Raw genomic sequence first — 21,009 nt, forward strand, 5'->3', positions numbered from 1 at the left:
CCATTGAGCCGGTTGACCCTGAAAAGCCCTTGTCGGGAGCGGTCAACTAAGCGCTCACATTTTCATCCTTACATCCTCCTTTTAAAGCAAACAGAGAGTCTCAGAATGTTTGTAAAAAGTATTGTGAGAGCCCTCGCGCAAGTTTTAAGAAGAAATGTGAAGTTGTTTGGCACCAGACTATGAACCATGCTTTGGCTAAAGATGCAGATAATGCAAATTAATTGCACTTTTTCAAATCTCTTTCTGAGTGTGCTTGTCAAGCGATTATTGCATTGCAAAAATTTTGTCAGTAACAGTGATTCACTTGCTGTTTTGACTTATCGGGCAAGGCATTGTCTTCAAAACCTGTAATACAAAATAAAAATAGGATATGAATGAAGGTACAATACATGTAGTTGGACCAAGTAACACAACTAACACAAAATATTTACCCGGTAGTCTACCAGAATTGTACAGCTAGCAAAAGCGTTGGATCTCGGAATGAAATCTTAACCTAGGACGTCTAACTGAAGAGGAAACTAACTACTTTACCCTAAGTGTCCACTACTACTGGCTAGAAATTTGAATATCAAAAGCGCACAAGGAAAGGTCATCTCGCCTCTTCTGTAGCACTAAGTGTAAATTGCAAACTCGCTAATGACATACTTCCGTGACTGCACAAAACACAGAGTATTACCAGAGCTCAGGCGCGCAAAACGCAACACTGGGGCCCCATGGGTAAGATCCCCCCCCCCCAAGAAATTTTGGTTATGACGTCAAAATACGTCCGCCCACACGTCTATACAGACTGGAGTGGAGGTGGGGAGGCAGGACAGCCTTTAGGGATGGGAGAGTTTGGAAAAATTTCCTTCGCGGGAAATTGCGTGCCAGCATTGCACTTGGCAACCTGCATTTTTCTGGCAGTAATGAGCAACAGGATAAAGAGCAGGAAAGAGAACAAGAGAAGACACAACGAAATATGGGAAGTTTAAGCAAAGAAATCCTCGAGAGAAGCCGAGGAAGAAAAAGAAGAGAAAATTTCAATGCAGAACACCGTAACACTGAGAGAAATAGAGCGAGAGACAAAACACATTTACAACAGTTAGCTTTCAGGTAATTTTTTCCTTCATAATGCAAGCCTTTTATAAAACCTGCTAAAACAAAAAATAGGTCCCTCGGGGGACATATTCTTACGGGTAACAAATGTTACACCATTAACATTGTCTGTGTGATCGTTGACATGTTTTTGTGATGGGCGTTGACAATGAATGCTTGGAATGCACAAAGAGCATTGCAATTAGGTTTTTCAGATAAACACTGCATGTGGCTACTGTAACAGTTGCAAAAACTGAGTGAATTTCGAAGGAATAATGGATGCATTTATAAGGAAATTGAAGAAAAACAAATTAATAAGCGAGAGGTAGTAAAGTGTTCAAAGAGTCGCGATGGAATCCGGCAGTAGGTGATCTGTTTGAAAATCAAGGTCAATGCAGAGTTCCTTTCTTGCATTTATTTTTTATTTTTTCACTCAAGAAGAGCACTGGTAATTCTCAACATTTAATACATTTGTCAAATAATTCTGTATCGCGGACAATGTACAAAGAGAGAAAACAAATTTTGAGCACGTCACTCAGGTTGCGTCATTTGCGTGAGCGATGTTAATTCTTATCTCCAGATTTTCCCGTGAAAATATTTTGGCTTGGATGAAAATCACAACATTTTTTCCCGGAAAATTATTTAAAGGTAATTTCGTGACCTTTCTGGTGTTAGTTGGTGTAGGTTTTAGTTAGCTACCAAATTAGATTACCAAATTTTAAATTTCAAGTTCTTTAACCATCACAGCAACTTTCAGTCTACAAAGAATTTTTATCTAAAATGAAATTTACTTCTACCTGTAACGAATTTATATTTTAAATTTCTGCAAAATTTCGGCATTAAACATCTCGATCTCGACATGCCAAAAATATGCACATCCCATCTATTGGCACATGTCGAAGTATAAAGTTGTTTATCAGATGAAGAAATTACAAAATGTTTCAAAATTCGAAAATGTCTCCATCTTATGGCTAAAAAATAAATCTGATAGCTCACTGGAGAGGGATTACATTTCCACTGCAAAGGATGGCGAGAGGTAGAGAGGTTTGCAAAGAGTCATGATGGAATCCGGCAGTAGGTGATACTGTTTGAAAAATTATCAAGGTCAACAGAAGAGTTGCTTTCTTTGGATTTGTTATTTATTTTTTCATCCAAGAAGAGCACTCAGTCTGGTAATGCTCAAGGTTTAATACGTTTGTCAAATAATTCTGTATCATGGGCGATGTACAAAGAGAGAAAACAAAGTATGAGCACGTCACTTGATAGCCAATTTTTCCGCGAAAATGTTTTGGATGAAAATCACAATATTTTCCCCAGGAAATTATTTAAAGGTAATTTTGTGACCTTCCTGATGTTAGTTGGTCTTGGTTTTAATTAGCTACCAAAATTAGATTATCAAATTTCAAATTGAAGTTCTTTTACCATCTCAGCAACTTTCAGGCCTCAAAGAATTTGCACCCAAAATGAAGTTTACTCCTAGCCGTCAAGAATACCGGTATACTTTGAGCTCAACTAAAATCCATTAATTCCGAAAACATTTGCATTAATAGGAAAATTTACCTTTAATCCTATAGAGGGTAAACAAGTACAAGCCATTGTTAACTCGATGGCAACAAACAAGGCGCCTGGTATCGACAAAATTCTGGTAAGAGTTATCAAAGATTGCCTTCCTGCAATTCTGCCTTCTCTCAAGTCCATCATTAATGCCTCGTTTACCACCAATACATTCCCAGATGAATGGAAGCTAGCCGAGGTGACACCAGTTCTGAAAAGTGGAGATCGTGAGGTGCCGAATAATAATAGGCCCATTTCTCTTCTGCCAGTACTATCAAAAGTTTGTGAAAGAGCAGCCTTTAATCAATTCACAACCTATCTAGTCTCAAAGGAGCGTTAAACATCAAAGCAAAGTGGGAGTAAACAACACCACTCAACCGAGACTACACTGATTCACACCACCCATCAAATACTGCGTGCTACTGACAACAAGCAATTAACTGCAACAGTCCTCCTTGATATGAGCAAGGCCTTTGATGGCTTACACCACGGCACTCTACTGGCTAAACTCCAGGACGTCGGTGCATCTACAACCGTTTTACAGTGGTTCTGGAGTTATTTGTCATCACGTCACCAAGTTGTGCGCATCAATTCTACTCTGTCACATTGCACGCAAGTAAGAAACGGCGTACATCAAGGAAGTATACTCGGCCCACTTTTGTTCAGCATTTACGTTAATGACTTGCCGTCAATCCCACACTACTGCTCCCCACAATGCTATGTTGATGACACCAAACTTCTGTTATCCTTTGCACTCCATGAAGAGAGAGGAGTCAGAGATAAAATAAATCAGGATCTGCTTAAAATACGGAACTGGTGCTTTAATAACCAGCTACTTTTGAACCCAGACAAGACGAAATTAATGATCTTTGGAAGTAGACAAAACACTGTAAAAGTGAGTGATGATTTTAATCTGTCCCTTTTCGGGAAGGATCTTGCACCTGCAACAACCGCTAAAGACCTCTGTGTAATTATGGATCCAAACTTAACTTTGGGTAATCATGTTCTAGAAACAGTTTCATCGTGCATGTCACGTTTAGCTCAGATCAATAGAGTTAAGTAATCTTTTGACAAACAGTCCTTAATCATTGTTATAAACTCACTTGTTTTCAGTAAACTATTTTATTCTCATGTGTTTGGAGTAATACTTCTCTAACAAATTTAAAAATGTTACAGACAGTCCAGAATTTTGCCTGCCGCATAGTAAGTGGAAGAAGGAATACAATCACATGTCTCCAGCTTTAAAGGAACTGTGCTGGCTGCCAGTGAAGGAGCATCTTTATTACCGTGATGCCGTAATGTCATTTAACTGTTTAACAGGATGTGCTCCTGGATATTTATCCACCCAGTTCATTAGACGATGTGATGTCACAAATCGCAGAACGAGAAGTTCTCAAATGCTTAACATACCTCGCTTTAGAACAGCAAGTGGCCAAAGGACTTTTTTTCTATAGAGCAGTTACTTTATGGAATTCCTTATCTAACGATCTTAAACTTTGTGGATCCGTTAATCTGTTTAAATGCCGCCTTAGGTCTCGCCTCTTAAGTAACTTTAGCACTTCCGTTATTTAAGTCATTGCTCTATTTTAAGTTTGATATATAATTTTTAGCTTAATTGTATAATTAATTTTTACCTTAACTGTATTGCCTATGAAAATCCTCTTTGGGGAAGTGGTCATAAAGTATGTATGTATGTATGTATATTTTAAATTTCTGCAAAATTTCGACATTAACTAAAATATGTACATCACGTCGGCAAGTGTCAGAGAGCAAGTTGCCTTTGATGACAACTGATGAGATTTTTACAGATTGTTTCGAAATTCGAAAATATCGGACATCTTACTGGAATATCAACATGAAAGCTCATTGGAGACTTTTTATGAGCATTTTGACTTCACAGCTCTTTTTCCGCTCAAATCCTACCAGCTTCCCCAACAGGTTTGCAAATCAAATGATCACGCGATTGTCAAAATCGTGCTGTAAATTCTCAAAATTTCTCTTTTCAAAACGAAAATTAAGAAAGGAAAAGGCAACAAGTAGGCAGCAAACAGAATAACTGTAAAATGAAAATCAATTGTTATAACTGAATAAAGACCTCATTAGTTTAGTGATTCATGCACGTGATCTTACACTCACTCAGACAGACAACCCGGATGACATTGTGCATCACGGGCGAGCCAGTAAGCACAAAAAGAAGGCCTGAAAACGTTTGGAAGCTGTGCTCCACAAAAAGGCACAAACAGTCCGGGAGATTAGGGACAGAAAATGGCTAGATTGTTCAAAATGCTTTGACGAGAGATGACTTCCAAGTAGCAGGTAAGATAGTCAAGATATATGATAGACAGTCTGACGCCACATCAACCAGACATCACGTGAAAAGAGAGCCTCCATTACACAATTTGAAGAGAACGGTGTGGTGTGTCTCTTCAAGTGAAAAACGCACTGTTTACTACTGAAAGTGTGGACAACACTGACCACAACCCAAGCTCACAAACAGCTAAGACTCGTTCCATGGAACAGCACTTTCTCTCACCAGGCACCCTACTGATATAGTTGATGGAATTGATAGAAACCGAGTTATAATAAATGCTGACCTGCCAAAAAGGAAAACTGTGTCTTCCAGGAGGGTGCAATGCCAATAAACCACAGTCACATTTGGTCACTGAAAATATGAAATGCATGTACCAATGGCTTAATAGATTAAAAGAACTGTTAGAGAAGGAAAAGTTGGAAGAGAAAGAATTTCTGTCATGGTCAGGTCACTTTGCCTCCTTGCAAAGCAGAGTTCTCTGGTCTAATGCTATAACTTCACTTTTACCCCCTTCGAGGAATATGCGCAAACTAAAGAAATGATCCAACATGCTATGAAAATAGTAAAGGAGGCGATTGCATACATCAATCCCTGGCAGATACCTAACATTGGAATGGACCAGCCTCTCTACGCCCTTGGGAAAAAGATCCAGTGGGAGAAAGTAGATATGTATGGGGAGAGTTGCTATGTTGTGATGATGGGTAGTCTTAATATTGAGTGGTTAAACAACGGCAGATGGGATAGCACATTAGTCCAGGCAGACCTCACAACCCGTGGAAGGGAAGATGCTATACTGAAGGCAGCCCACATCACCAGATCTTACTATGCACATCAAGCGAGTGCATGCACACTGTATATCCAACAGCGCCGAGCATACAAAGCTAGTACCAATGGAAACAGGGAACCTGAAGATTTTACTTCTTGGGTGCGAAAGCACTGTGAATTGCATCCCCAATTTCTTTTCTGGTCAACTGCTCTTGAACTAGAACTACTAGTTCTAGAATTTGTCAGGTCTATTAGAGAGGGCACCATTTCCCTACATGTACAGATTCTTAGCCAGCTTGTCCCTTGGATGTTTCTTCTTGAATTGTCCACTATTCAAGATGACTTCCCATTTACATCAGAGATCTCGTCACCCTGAAGGACAGGCACCCATCAGTATATTCTCTGTTCCAACAAAGGAAGTTGGTTCTGCAGAAATCTCAGCAGCTATTCTCGAAAACCACGAACCACGAACAGGAGAATGAGATGATTAAAGAGGACAGTGGAGCAGTAGGACTAATGGAAAGTCCTGCAGCCCTAAGATAGTGGATGACAGCGGGACCCAAAATAGCAAGAGCAGTGAGAGAATATGATGTACGAAAACCTTATGACCCCCGTCACCACGAGCAAGTCCCATCTGTTCAGAAAGCCTTTGCTACAGACGATAAAACCATGATCAGTGTAATTGAAGAAATGGGGAACCCATTCTTTGAAGACAGTGCTGATCTTCTTGTATTGGACACTGAGGAAATCTTGCCTAATTGTGATATGGACACCGTTTCGACTGCCAAGGGAAAGGGGCAGTCACTGGATGACAAATTTGTAGAGGAATGACTTAATAAGCGATCCAAGCCCACCACAGATACCATACAACGATGCAACCTACCCTTGCTTGGCACAACTGAGAAACAGTAATCAAGTCAGCCTAGTAATCAAGTTGCTAATCTCAAGAATGACTGCTGATCGTTTTCTAGAATATACATTGCTTGCCAAGCAAGAGAAGGATATCTTGAGGAATTCTTCAAGCACGAAAACAGCTCAAGTCCGCCTGCACTTTGGGTTAATGGTAAGATATGGACAGGACAAAAATCAGAACTGGTCCCATGCGTTCAAGTAGACACAACGTTGGAGCATCCTTTGGTTGATGCAGTCATTCTAGATAGCACAGCTATTGTCAACTTTTCGCCTGGTAAGTGCAAGACCTTCAAGGAGTACACAGAAAGTGTTTTTCTTCTATACACCATTAATTATTGGGCAGAGAATGTAAAAAGGAATCGATTTAGTTTGGGGTCATTACAAACAGCCTCAAGCAAGGCACTCATGAAGCCAGAGGCACAGGAACTCGCAGACATGTGTTTGACAATGTGGCGATTCCTTTAATCTGGAAGTTGTTTTTGAGGCTGGACAACAAGGAAGAGCTAATCCAGTATCTGGCAGTGAGCACTCAATCTCTGAGTAAACCTGCACAAGCGGTTGAAATGGATGTAATCAGTTCTACTACGATAGACAAGGCGGGCATTGCACCTTGTTACCGCATAGAAGCAGATACCCGTATCTTTATGCACGCAAACCATGTCTCTGGAAGTGGTATGAAGAAGATCCTCATAAGAACAGTCGATACAGATGTATGAAGGGGTAGTTTCTAAAGAAACTGTGGTGCTGCGTCCGTGGGGAAGTAGTATACAAAAATTTGGTTTTATCAACAGAGTTGATAATGTAAATTGGCCACCGATACAGATGTAGTCGTCTTGGCTATAGCATTTGAACGTAGGTAGAGAAGCTGTGGGTTGCCCTTGGGGTTGGCAAGAACCTGCGCTACTTGGCCAGTTCTCTTACCACACCACCATGTGAACGGCTACCATTTTTCCATGCACTAACTGGATGTGACACTGCAAGTGCTATTCTGAAGCAACCGAAGTTTTTCCCCCTCTGCCATCTCCTCAAGCAATGGTGTCTGATAAGCAATTCAACATGATCGAACGATTTGTCATAATGCAATATGGTTCTTCAAGTGAAATTTACTTTGGAATTCACCAGTTTGGCAATGATTTTCTCCAGACCCGCATGAGTTTTAAAACAAGCACACCCTCAGCAAGCAAATGGAAAAGGAGAAAAGCCATTTCAGAGTCAACTGTCAATAGCCAGCGAATAGGAATCACGCTATTGTTAGAAGCCATAAAAAACACTTTGCCAGTTCAAGGTCAAAGAAGAGTTTTACTGATGTACTTTATTCCACTTTATCTCTAAAAAGGAGATCATTGGAACAAGAATCGGCAAAATAGGGCAATGCAACCAAGAAAGGACAAACTAACTCTAACAAATTACCTGTAGGAGCTTTAAAAGAACTTCTGAAAACACAAGTTAGTGATATTTCTCCCTAATTTTATGAGAACTCATTGCGCTTTGGTATTTATAACATAAGGGCAAAATTTTATTGTCACTGTTGAGGTACATCGAAAAACATTTAGGCAAACTGATTAAAAAAACACTGTTCGTTCGCATTTTATAGCAAAACAAACAAACAAATCACCTTTTTCTTTATGTCCAAAAGAGTACAGATAATTGTTATTTAATTCCAGTTGACAATAAAAATCCTGAACAAAGGAAGAACCGATTAAACCACCTTTGAAAATACGCATCCACTTTAAGGTACCTGCTAACCTTTTCGGTCTCGAATTTTGGAAAATGTTAAAAAGCTACAATAAGATAGCTCATTATATTTGTTTTCTTGTGAAAAAGCAATTATTTGAAATGTTTTTTCGTGCGGAGTTATTGCAAATTTTGTGTTTTTTGTGACTAAAGGTGTTATGAGATGTCAACACTCATCCAGAGGTTGTGGGTTCAATTCCCACCAAGGTCAGACATTTTTCTCTGTCCTTGGTTGACGACTTCCTGACAGGGATCAGTGAAGGTTCTTAGTCCATCACCCACCACATTTACAGTAGCATAATGCCTCATTCACAAGTTTAACTTGGAGTGTGGGCTATTGTCTATCAGTTTTCTTCTCTATGATGAAGGTCAAATGCAAGACCCCCTAAAGAGTGGCCTTTGCTGAAATTTATTCCAATATACATGTTTTCAATGACTTAGTAGTCAAATTCTTCATTGGTATACATGTAGATGTTGCCAGCTTTCGGGAACTTCAGCTCCAGGTTCATCCCAACAAAGCATCCTTGAACCACTTTATGGGTTCACAAGTAAATTCAGTTCATGTAAGTTACAATGCAATACCCTTTTTTTAGATACCTTTTAGACCATCTTAGGAAATGCCAAAACCTTGGAATACTATGACAAGAATGCAGAGGGAACATCATCGTCATTATTATTATAATTATGACCCAACTTGCCAGGCTTATGGGCAGTCCCTCCGCAAGTTCATGGAGGATCTGAGTGGATGGTTGCAAAACCAAGTCAAAGTCCAATGTCGAGCCCAGGATTTTACAGACCAACAAGGAAGCACTTGTCTGGGGCTGTGAACAATTTCACATGTGCTGAATCAACAGCTGTATAGAGAATAAGTTACTGAATTACATTACTAGCAGTTTATTAATGTCACATCATGCCGGTAAAACACATTAGAATTCACACCCATGATGCCCCATGGGTTACCAAACATTTTAAGAACCTCATCAAGCTCCGCCAGCTAGCTTTCCACCAAGAGCACAAAGAAAGCTACCAACACCCTAATGAAGCCAACCCATGAGCACAAATCACTCCATAGCAAGTACTTTGCATACCAAATAGGCAATCTAAAGAACATTAAGCCTTTACAGTGGTGGAACGCCATTAAATGGATCGCTGGCATGAGACCTGCCTCTGCCCCGGAGTTTTTTCTCTACAAACTACACATTGAGGGTCACTTTGATCACTCATGCAACCTTGAAATCACTAACGCTATCAATGCTGTGTTCTTGGAGCCCATGGAACACCACGAGTTATTGCATGCAGTCACCATCAACGAGGAGGACTCATCACTGAAACGGCAGTTCTATCTGCTCTAACCAAACTGAATCCACACAAGGTGGCCAGACCAGACTGCTGCATTGGAAATTAGCTCCTGAGAGAATATGCAGAGATTCTAGTGCAGCCCAACACTTCCATACTGAATGCCAGCCTCAGAGAACAAAGCCCACTTCATGGAAGCTCGCGGATGTGGTCACCCTTCCAAAGTAAAAACCTGTTGAAGATCTTAGGAAACACTAGTGTCCTATCTCGCTGACGCCCACTATCTCCAAGCTTGCAGAGGATTTTGTGGTTTCTACACATGTCAGCTGTGAGGTGTTGTAGATAATAGACCCTAATCAATACGGCAGTATCCCAAGATTTTCTACTCTGTACGCTCTGATATCTATGATACACCACCGGTCACAGGCCACCAATGACACTAGCATGGCTGTTAGGGTTGTGCTATTTGATCATTGCAAAGCCTTTGACTTTATCAACTACAAAATGCCGGTTAGGAAGATTCTAGGCCTAGACATTCCATGAAGTGTCGCTGGTTGGGTGTTCGACTTTCTGACAGACCGGAAACAACGAGTCAAACTATCAGCAGACTGTCTGTTGGAGTGGGGCCTAGTCCCTACCAGGGTGCCCCAGGGGACAAAAACTTGGTCCCTGGTAGTTCTTATATACCTTATTCCAAAATGGCCACCAGTTTAGTATTCTTTTGTTTCCATGCAAATTGGCCCTTGTGGGCTGACTATCAATTTTCCATTTGAAAGCGAGGCCATAAGGGCCAATTTGCATGGAAACAAAAGAATACTAAAATGGCAGCCATTATGGAATAAGGTGTATTGATGATTAACGATCTCAAGGTTGATGTGCTCACCTGGAAGTACATGGACGAAACAAATATTGCTCAAACTATATCTTGAGGCTCTAAAGGTGATGTACAAAGCGCATTCTCTGCTGTTGAGGCATGGTCGCAAGTGAACAAGATGGAACTGAATGCCGATAAATGCAAAGAGATGATCATAGACCTAAAGAGGAACACTCACAATTATCATTATCAAACAGTGTCAAAATTTTAAGCGTTACAATTTCTGCAAATTTGAAATGTAATGAACACCTTCTTGAGTGTATAAGGAAAGCAAATGAGCAAATTAGACCAATCTTGGAGTACTGCACACCAGTTTTTCATCACACGCTTCCACGACACCTCTGCGAGGACTTCGAGAGAGTTTAAAACAGTGCTCTCTATCATCTGTCCTCCGTTGTCATACTCAGACTGTCTAGCCATGTTTGGTCTGGTCACACTGTACGCCAGTTTGTGGCACTATGTCACAAGCTTTTCAATTCAGTATCAACAAGTCCAGGGCATACGCATTCTTCACTACTACCTCCTAAGAATCTCCTTAAGAACTCATTTATCCTAAGCATGTGCATTGATGTATATGAGGTTTAGACGGTTTTCATGGATTTCTCAAATTAACGGGGGCTTTTGAACATACTTTTACTTTTATAGTTTTTAAAATTTATATAGATTACTTTTAGTAATATTTTTCTTTTTTCAATTGGTGTATATTTTTAGCTTGTAATTGTTTTTCAGTTACGCAATTCAGTCCACGGACTGCCATGTAGCAATTGTTTTAATAAACTATCTATCTATCAAACAATTCATGTGTTCAAGGTCTCCATTACCTGCACATCAAATGTCAAGTTCAATCTTTGCAAGTCAAGATGCTTGTTTTATAAATCAAGAAGATCGACAACAGCTTTTGATCAATTCAATTTTTAGGGGGACTGAACACCACTGCAAAACCTGAGCAACAATGTGGATGCTGTATCTTCATAGGTAAATCATTCAATCAATCCAGGAAGGAATTTGTTCTTCTCATGTGGCCATGACTTCACCCAGTTCCTAAAGTTGCAAAGAGAAAGTCTCTGATGCAGTTCACATTCCACTTTGTGAAACTGGTGCACACAACAAAAGTTCGAATGACCAGCAATGAGAAGGATTGAGTTTAAATAAACATGTACATTATGTAATGGTGAAATGTAAAGCTCTTGCTTTACCAAACATACACAATGCACACATTTATTGCTGGTTGCTCATATTTTCTTAAGTGTTTGGTTTGCCACATCTCAATAACGAGTGTGCACAACACAGAATGGTATTGATTACAAAATGAGTGTTTTTCTTAAAGACAAGGCGTTGGTTGTTCAAATGGTGGATGACGCTATCCACAGGATAAATCACTTTGCAACATAAAAACACCATCAAAATCAATAAAATTTGTTGAGTTATCCAGTGGATAGCGCTATCCACCCTTTGAACAACTGGGGCCAGGTCTGCCATCCACCACGGTCCCGCAGTTGATAGTCAGCCCAAAAGAAATCTCAAATTCAACATTAAAAATAGTGCAAGCAAATTAAGGTTTACAAGAAACTTCTGGTGTGCACTTACAGAACTATTTGGGTTCCATAATTTCCAACAGGTGGTAAAAATGTCCAGGATTTAAATTTTGCAACAAATTTGGGCTTTCATATCTTGAAATCATAGTAAAACACTAGCTCTTCAGAATAAACACATCAGTTTTAGAGATGAGTTTTGGGACTTCAAGAAAAGGGCATCTGGACTTTCAACAGAACAGACAAAGTACATGTACCTCGCCATTTTTGGGGTCTTATGCTCATGCATACAGACCCCTAAGTCAGAGGCAGATCTTGATTGTATGTCAGTGGGTTTGTCACTTTGAGGACGAGATGACACGTGACAGATCTCAGAGAGTAAAAATAGTCTGGCACGAGACTGGGTACTAGTAATTGCAAGTCATTGTTTTCAAGTGTCAGCCATTGCCTCTAGCGTGTTGTCGTCATTGTATTTAAATCTGCGGTCGTTTTCCCTGTTTTGGGAAAATTTTGAAGAGCTTTCCATTGCAAATTAGTTGTAATTGTTCAAGGTACATGTAAGTTATTTCTGTTTCAAAATTGCTCTGTCGTGCTGCTTCGGATTGGTTTTCTTTCTTTCATTTCGAAAATTAACTACACTTTCCTGCCTTGTTTGTTCTTTGTTATTTCACCCACGTGACATCGCTGAGTGGAGTTTCCTTGGCGATATCGATACGGGAGTTGTTTACTCACGCAAGCCAACATATCTAGACTCGGATTGTGTTTAGTGCAGACTGCACTGAAGCTAAGACGCTTTCGCAAGCCCACATTCATTGGCTTGAAATGGGTGTAGACAAAACTTGGGGTAGGCTAGGCCATGGTGTAGGCCTTTCAATGTTAGGACTGTCTCACCTACGAGTGTCTTGTGCTGTTTTGGCGGCCACGGTTTGATCAGTATTAACCTACTGATTGAAAAAGGAATCGAGGGGCAGAATGGCGGATACCGTATTTATTCGATTAAGCACCCAACCTTGCATAAGCGCCCACCTCGAATAAGCGCCCACCCTTTAGGTAGGAAAATTTAATAAGCGCCCAGCCTCGAATAAGCGCCCCCCCCCCCTTCCCATCCCCCAAGGAAAGTGATTTCGCACAAAGCGCAGGCTATACACGAGCAAAAATGCAAGGCAGCGCAGCTTTCTCCATCTTTTATTGCAAGTAATGGCTGGGTCCAGAAGTTTATGGGCAGGAATGGGCTCTCTGTGAGGCGCAGAACCACTGAATCGCAAAAAGACCCGGAAAGACTCATCGACAAGCGTATTGCCTATATCTTACAAGTAAGACGACAGCGTTACAGGCTTTCCTACAGTCATAGTGACATTATTGCCATGGATGAAACAGCTGTCTGGCAAGATATGCTGTCCAGCACTACAGTAGACAACGTTGGGGAAAAATCGATTTGACTGAAGACAACTGGACATGAGAAGTCCAAAGTCTCTGTTTGTTTGGCAGCAAAGGCAGATGGAATAAAACTTAAGCCATTTATTGTCTTCCCAGGAGCCAAGAGAGAAACAAAGCAGCTTAATGAGGAGTTTAAAAATAAGTGCTTTGTAGCTTCTTCTGTGAACGGATGGATGAATGAGGACCTGACTCGTGACTGGGTGAAAGGAGTATTGGGCAAGTTCTCATTTTCTCGTCGGATGTTAGCTTGGGAATCGTTTCAATGCCACATCACAGACAGCATCAAGCAAGAACTCGCACAAGCAAAGATCGACCCTGTCATAGTACCCGGTGGTTGTACTAAGTATATTCAAGCCCCTGACGTGGCATGGAATAAGCCCTTTAAGGCCAAAGTGACGGAGAAGTACGATGCCTGGATGGCTGACGGGGCTCATTCATTTACAGCTGCAGGAAACATGCATGGCCCACCTCGACGTGAAATCGTTAAGTGGGTTCTCGAGGCCTGGGATAGTCTAGACAGAGAGTTAGTTATCTGTTCTTTCAGAAGCTGCACACTAACTGTGCCTCCTGAAGGATCTGAAGACGATCAGATTCATTGCCTAAAGGAAGGTCAACCTTGTCATGCGGGACAAGATCGCTTGGCATCCATCCAGCAAGCCCTTACTGCTTCTCGCACGACTGACCCATTTGCAAACGTTACGCTGTCGGATGTCGAGGAGGCAGCACCAGAACGTTCACTTATAGAACTGAGTGAAGATGACATTGAAGTTGTTTGAGAATATATTACGTATGATAACTGAAGATACTTCTTCGAAGACCGAACAATTAGTAGTTAGTCCTGGGCATAAACCGAACAACGAACAGTTAAAATTATGCTCAAATATTTTTTCATGTTTTGTTATTTAATTTAATAAGCACCCAGCCTCGCATAAGCGCCCACCTCGCATAAGCGCCCACCCTGAAGGTCCAAAAATTAAATAAGCGCCCAGGACGCTTAATCGAATAAATACGGTAAACTCAACTTTTGGGCAAACATCATCACGACTAGTCGGACTATTGCATGACAAAAAGGCAAACCAGCGTTCGTTGTGGACTAGGTTCCAGTTTCTTTTTGAAACCCCGCTTTTCTCACACGTAAGATGTCTGCGGACGGCTCGGACGTGAGGTATGTAAAATAAGACAAATTTCGGTTTTAACAAGTGTGAAATAATTTAGCAAGTCTAAACCCGCTGGTAGTGTCTACGATATTAAACAAATTTCGTTTAAAGCTTTGAAATAATGAAAGGTTTTACCTTTCCATCGCTTGGGCCGTCCCATACTGTAATTACATCTCTTGGTCTGAGCATAACTGTTAGTTCTCACACGCTTTTGAAATGAAAAACTGATTTTGTCGAATTCCTGGCTATTATTCTGGAAAGTTTCATTGGAGTTCTTTGTCTTTCCTGGAATCGACAAAATCAAATGCTCAAAATATCGTGGGAACACTGGGCAGTGATTGGTTGTAGTTTATTTGCATGTTTTTGGGCAAATACTGAACGCTTCTACCGGGACATATTTGAACGCATGGTTTCAAAATGTTATTATATGCAAGACATATGTGAGAAAAGGTTACAAAAACAACCATTATCCTACTTAGTGTCGAGGAGATAGTGGCGCAATTAGATGCTCTTGAATCTCCAAAGAAAAAAGGTAGCGGCAACCAAAACCAGGGAAAAGTAATCTCTATATGATCTCATATGTAACTCAGTAACGAAGTTTTCTTCAGCGTGCACTCACAGGCATAAAATATTAAATATTTTTGGAACTGATTTTGTGGGAAGTGGGGACGAGGGAGGAGGTGGGGTTGGGGGGTTGACGAAAAGAAAACCCAAGTTGACAGGAATCAAAATGAAAATTTCCGAAAAAAAACCCGAAGATTTCTGAAGATGACCCGAGAAATTTTGAGGAATTCCAATGTTTATGAAGACCACTCGATGACTGCTACACCTAGTTTACTCTGTATATTATTTACAAGCTTTCCCCGCTTATTTTCTTTTATCTTCAGAATTTGCAAGTTTCCAAAAGCAGGCGTAGTGTTAATGCCCTAAATTAGTGTTTTGGTCTCATGTTATTACCTAAACGAATAGTTCTTAAGTTACACATTGTGCATTCCACTCCACTCAAGCAGGATAGGGTTAAGTGGTTTTGGTCTTCATCGATTTACAGGTACGCCCGTCATTTACCCTTTTCTGACTCAAGCTCAGATGATGAACAAGAGGTTCCTAAACACTACAAAGAAAACGTGCTTCTTCCAATGGTGCCATTGGCGACTCTTGATGACTTTAGCAATATCAGAATAGTACCGTTTGTTATGAATGCAAGAAATTCCTACCCTGAATTAATTGCTAAAACGCACCCAATTCGTGTCGAAATTAATGCTTGCTTCCTGGTGGATCTTGATCAACTTCAGCAACCAGAGGATTTACTTTCAAATGATCTTGGTTCCTGGGACCAGAGTAAAACAGCAATGAAGAAATACCTCTTAGCTTGGAAGGACGGTCTTGTGACGAAAATAACAAAGGTTCCTGAACACCGTGAAGACAGGCATTGTGTCTATCAAAGAACATTTATCAACAAAAGTGATAATTCCCTTCGGAAGACCATCGTGAAAGTTGTTCTTCCCGACTTTCAACACCACAACTTGGTCTTTGTACGTTACTACTTTGAGGGAGCGGCAGAGCATCGGATAGAGTTAAAGGCTTATGGAAATGCCAAGAGTGGTTGTATTCCCTACCTCAGAACGTACAGGAGCACAGTGGCAAAGATGAAGTATGCTATAAGCAGAAACAAGGCTGGATTGAAGAGAGTCGTTTACCAAGTGGAAGAAGATGTTGGGGGCCTTGAACACTGCAAATCTGGTGGTCAGTTACCCCGCAATGAAAGACAAGCCAAGTATCTAAAAGCAGATTGTCAGTCAAGCAAAGCTGTAAAGGATCCGATTTTTCAAATCACTGAAAGGATGAAAGAACAGCCACAAACAGGAGAAAAATTCATCCGGGCGTATTCATTAGAGGACGATTCCCCAAAGGTTATTTAGTTTACTGATGAACAGTTAGCAGCTATTGCTACCTTTTGTTGCAATGATGTTAACGGCCATAAGTCTATCTTATACGACGACCTTACTTCCAACTTGGGCCGTTCGTTGTGCTTACAACGTCGTACCGAAACACCACACTATACTCAAAACGCTTCAGCCCTTCTGTATGTCCAATTCCATTAGGGCCTATAATGCTGTGTATGCTGAAGAACAAAGCCACCTACCGGTATGTTGCCCTGTTCCAGAGGATGACAGCCAAGATGCCTGGGTTGAAAGTCTTTCTAAAAGCAAATTGCAGTGATGGAGAGAAGCCACTACGCCAAGCCTTGGGCCAAGAGTTCGAGAGCTCTGTTGCACTTCTTTGTAAGAACCACGTTAAGCAAAACATTCAAGGCAAATTATTCAAATTAAAGCTTTCTCAGGCAGTCACCAGTGTCATTGTCAACGACATCTTTGGCTCTGAAGGCCTTGTGTACGCTTCCAACGAAAGTCTCTACAGAAGCAAGCTGGAGAAACTGAAACAGAAGTGGGATGACATTGAAGTGGCAGATACCAGAAGAGAACTGCGATTTTCGTCATATTTTCTGAAGTTCAAAGCAGACAAAATTTGGAATCACATGAGTGCAAAAGTGTCTAATAATGCAGGATTTGGTGACCAGGTACAAGTCAACAATGTCTCTGAATCTGGCAATGCAGTAATGAAGCGCTAGCAAAATTTTGAATCAAAGGGCATGTGTACATTTGCCGATGACGTCAAAGAGTTGGTCAACAAACAATGAAGTGACGTACAGAGAGCTTTCCTGGATCTCCATAGTCCTTACATCCTGCGACCAGAATATCAAGATCATGTGCAATCATGCAAGATCTTGGATGCCACTCCAAATGTGCGTGGAAACATTGTCGATTCTGTGAATGTTGTTGTTGACCCAGTGAGGTACAAGCAGGTGATCAGTTATCAAACAACCCCGATGTTGTCCCTTGGCGTATTCGAGGACGAAGTCGAAACTATTGAAGACATTGAAGGGGACAGACTCCCATGTATGATGCAAAGTATCCACTCAACTTGTGGAGTTAAGGAAGGTGAAATAATGAGATCAATGCCGTCAAACGAGACAGGAAAAAGGGCAAATGGCTGTTCTTTAATGAAATGCCTTAAGGATCTCCTTGACAATTTTGATATTTTCATACATGTACATGTATTCCTGGAAGTTCATAGATTTTTGAAAGCAGTAAGAACTCCCCCCACCATGCACATCAAAACAATACAATGTGAAAAGCAGTTTAGCAATGTACAGAAGTCACGATCTCACCTGTTTTTGGGACAAGTTATTATTGCTTAAATGAAACAAACTTTGCGATTCCATGTACATGTGTTTATATTCTTTGCCTAAGTAAGGTGATGAAGAACATCGGCTTTGCTTTAGTTACAGTTTTAGTAAGGGTATTACCAGCATGAAATACAGTGCTGTAAAACAACGATATAGTCTAGTTGAAAAGATTCATGACCACTGGAAATTTTTCAAAATGTCCATGTATTTTTTTGTGTGGTATTTGTATGGATATCATTAATTCCACAGTATGTAAAAAACCAAGCAAGGATATCTTGTGGTTTTTTGAGGTAAAAAGATAGGTGTTTATTAAAATACACTTACAGTAAAGTCCATAGTGGGTTTTTTGAAATTCCATCTTTAACCTTGGAGATCCAGAAATACCATTAAAAAATGCTGATTTCCATGCATGGAAAACTGTCTCAATTCCAACGATGGAAAATGTAAACTCCAAAGTTTTCATGGAAATTAGAATTTCCAAAATGTCTCAAATTGGTTTTTGAAAATCCATGAATAGAAATTCTCCCAAATTTTAACAATAGAAAATCAAAACTCCAAAGTTATTTGGGAATTGGAATTTACATGCTACTTTGCATTGGAGTTTGAAAACCCACCAATGGAAATTATTCAAATTCAAACAATGAAACAACAAAACTCCACATTTATAATGGCATGGCAAGGGCAGTGGATGTGAACAGACTTCCTTGCGGGACAGTGGCACCGCGACGAAGGGAAAAAAGGATTTTTTGGTACTTCTTGACTGTCGTCGGCCATGTTTGCGCTGAATACCAGAATATGCGCCCACAAATTTAGGGCTAGCGGATTGCAAAGGTTATCCTTAGCCAATAGGGAAGTGCTTTAGATTGTTCATCCTGTCATTTGCTCTTTCTCGAATATATTTTGGACACATTTTGAAAAATACTATTTTACGTTAACAAAAAAATCTAGAGTTCTCAGCAATCAAGATATTATATTAGGCATTATAACTTCGCCTTGCCCCTTACTGAATTATTTAATATTAATGGGTAAGTTATATATCTGGGATTGCAGAAGAAAGTGCATACACCCATACATTGAGGGTTTTAAACAAAATATCAAAATAAACTATCAAACAGAAAAGTATATTGCCTCAAAAAATAATGATCTATTAAACTTTTGTAATAAATGGCCAGAAAATTTTTCTCCTTAATTTCTTTTTCCCCCAATTTTGATGTTGTTAGTTAGCGTTTTTTTTTTGGTTTTTATTTTTATGTATGTATGTATGTAAATGTAAATGTCGTTAAAATAATTTAATATCGATATTTACGATTTGTAACCTATAAAAAAGACAGTAATTGCGCAACTGTTTTTTTTTAAGTTATTGTAAGTAACTGTAAGTATAAGTATGTAAGTAGTTGATTAAAAATTTGGGAAAAAAAAATTAAAAAAAAAAAAAAAGCCTGTCATTTCCCGCCAACTGGCATGTAGATAAAATGCTGGTCTGCACGCAGATTTGTCCTCTTCGACCTTCGCACAAGATGGAGCAAGAAGAAGGGATGGCTTCGTGCACACGAGATCCAAAAAGAGAGGAGAGTGCTTGATAAGAGCAATAATGAAGAACTAGAAGAAGATAGCGAAGTTAGGGAAATAATGTCAAAGTGGAAGAAGAACACCAAAAAGGGGCCGGTTGAAAAAAAGTTGAAGAGATCTGATGTTCCTGAGTCAAAAACAGATACGGCTCTTCCAGAGGACATCAATGGTTAGTAAGTTTATATTTCATTTTCGCGGCCTTTTTTCAAAGTAGTTTCTAATTCTCTAGATACAAGAAATGTTTAAAATGTCGACCACCTTCTATGTAAAATTTTGAAGAATTGTTCTTCGAGGATAAAAATACAATAAGAAAATATAATAATTAGAGAAGTGAACAAACAGAGAGACTTCTCTATCGTTCCCCAGAATCGGCAACTGAAGAGATCCATAAGATAGGATCGAAACCACGGTCTTGCCTGACCATCCTGATAGAACGATGAACGAAAATGTCAGAAAAAATGCTAACAAAAGAAGGCCTCCTTGTCGTACCAACGACCTCCAACGATGACCTTCTGGACATGGGCGAAATAGATGTCAATGCTGTCGACGAAACAAACGACAAAGAACCTTTCTGAACCTGACCCCAAACCAAGCCAAAAATCTCCAAACTACTTTAAAAAGAAGAAAGACAAGAACAACAACAGACATGGAACCACCTCTGACAAAAAATATGAACCACAGGACCAGAAAAGAAATCAGAACCGAAAACGCCGCTACAGTGAAACACTGTTGTGAGAAAAGAATAATAGAACAATCAGAGGAGGCTTTAAATGCCCTGAATAGGCATTCCCAAAGAGGAACATGCCCAAAGACATTACAATACAAAGCACGAGCACGCATAAGGGCAGATGAAGCCTTTAAAACAGACATTAAAAAGAGAAGAAAAACAACAGAACAAGAGGTGGTGAACGCCCTAATCAGGTACCATTAAAGGAGAATAGCTGAAAGCAAAAAAATCACTCAAGCGGCAAAAGACACCGACAGGAACTGAAAACAAGAAATCAAAGGACAATAAGAACACTCATGAGCAAAATGTAAAAGAGATAGCTGAAAACTTCTTTAAAAAGTTCAACGAGTTTAAACCCTTCATGAACACAAATGTTAAATAAAAGTGGTGTAAAGTATGCCTGTCTACTTACTGAGTCCAACTTACATAACAATGGTGTACAGGAAAACGAGTCACTGTCAAAATCAGGCAGGAATGAGCGTAAAGAACGCAAAACCTCAAAAGCACAAGCGTATAAAAGAACACAGCTAGAAAAAAACAGGGGATACATAAAGAACTTATCCAGACAAAACATCACAGACCATGAAATAAATTTACTCTCTAAAGGGTTAAAATTTATACCCACACCATTAACAAAAGAACAACATATCAGGCGTCAACTTCTTCAGGATTTTGAGCAATTTGCGAGAAGAATGCGCCTAAAATATATATATGTGATGAAACATCCAATGAAGTTTTAGGAAGCCTCAATATTCCCGACTGTACTTTAAGTTCAGACAAAGTTGTTTGGGGCACTGAAGTGTAGGAATTACAGATAGTT

The 21,009-nt window shown here is 39.9% G+C and overlaps 1 pseudogene; it reads left to right on the plus strand.

Moving 5' to 3' along the window:
• The first annotated feature begins 6,250 nt into the window (after positions 1 to 6,250).
• Positions 6,251 to 7,676, plus strand: LOC138057812 (uncharacterized; annotated as a pseudogene).
• The last annotated feature ends 13,333 nt before the right edge of the window (positions 7,677 to 21,009 follow it).

The sequence above is a fragment of the Montipora capricornis genome, chromosome 1, assembly GCF_036669925.1.
Source record: "Montipora capricornis isolate CH-2021 chromosome 1, ASM3666992v2, whole genome shotgun sequence".
Taxonomy (NCBI): domain Eukaryota; kingdom Metazoa; phylum Cnidaria; class Anthozoa; order Scleractinia; family Acroporidae; genus Montipora; species Montipora capricornis.